This window comes from Pinus tabuliformis, chromosome 2_2, assembly GCF_031772625.1.
Source record: "Pinus tabuliformis cultivar Carrire ecotype Pingquan chromosome 2_2, CPIR1, whole genome shotgun sequence".
Classification (NCBI taxonomy): domain Eukaryota; kingdom Viridiplantae; phylum Streptophyta; class Pinopsida; order Pinales; family Pinaceae; genus Pinus; species Pinus tabuliformis.
Window position 1 is genome coordinate 995,158,701 of NC_142300.1, and position 1,212 is coordinate 995,159,912.

Below are 1,212 nucleotides of genomic sequence, written 5' to 3' on the forward strand. Positions count from 1 at the left end.
CAGTAGAAAAACAATAAATGCAAGGGTATTTACTTCCATGATCTCCTTATTTTAACTTTGTTCAAAAATAGCTCGAGATTTGATCTCATTTTGATCTCATAGAGATGAATGAATCTTTCTTTCAAGATCCATGAAATAGATGTATGTCATTGATAGAATTGGTTCGAGTAACGGAATCTAACTAATGGATTGAATGAATTCTTCGATGGAAATAGTATAACCTAATACGATCACTTTTGATAAGACTAGTAGTAAAAACTTACGTGCATCAGAAAACGTTCTGATCAACACATGTCTGGTATAATTTCGAAAGAATAGGATTCGTACGAATAAGAACCTTATGCTCCTCCAGAAGACGTTCGTCAGACATGAGAGATATTTTGCTTCGATCTCCATGATTTAGATGGAATTGTGAATCTATCCCGCTTCGGTGATGATATAGAAAGAAGTATCCCATATCGAATTTATCCAGAGGCCCACCCATGACCCTGGAATGATAAGGACTAGTTCGTCCAGATCCTGACATGATCATTCACAGTTCACTTACTATTGGATCGGGACTGACGGGACTCGAACCCGCAACTTCCGTCTTGACAGGGCGGTACTCTAACCAATTGAGCTACAATCCCAATACAGTACAGTTCACCTACTATTAGATAATATTTATTTCATGATAGGTGCTAGATAGGTCATATAGATTATGCGAGTGCTAGGTCGATTAAATATCTTATCCTTCTCTTTCATTTTTGAAATGTATCGATTCATACGGAATTGGGCATCTACGATATGAATAGATATCGATGTCGGGGTTCAATAACCAATTATCTTTTCATTCATGATTAGCATGAATATAACCATACCGATAGATTGGTATTGATGATATTGGTTGGGTCGAGCTGGATTTGAACCAGCGTAGGCATATTGCCAACGGATTTACAGTCCGTCCTCATTAACCACTCGGGCATCGACCCAGGAACAAGACAGTAATTGAAAATTATTTAGGATACCTAACGAATGGATCATGGTACCCCCAGGGGAAGTTGAATCCCCGTTGCCTCCTTGAAAGAGAGATGTCCTGATCCACTAGACGATAGGGGCAATCTATTCTTTATAATATGAAAGTGAGCGGGAAGTTGTCAATAATAATACAAGAATTATTAATAATACAAGAATTCTTGGTTTCCTCAAGTTTTTTTTTCAATAAACTTGCCT

General features: G+C 37.6%; 1 non-coding gene across 1 annotated transcript; it reads right to left on the bottom strand.

Moving 5' to 3' along the window:
• Positions 1-887: 887 nt before the first annotated feature.
• On the bottom strand, positions 888-971 carry TRNAY-GUA (transfer RNA tyrosine (anticodon GUA)). The gene has a single exon. It is a non-coding gene; the product is annotated as a tRNA-Tyr (tRNA).
• Positions 972-1,212: the final 241 nt, after the last annotated feature.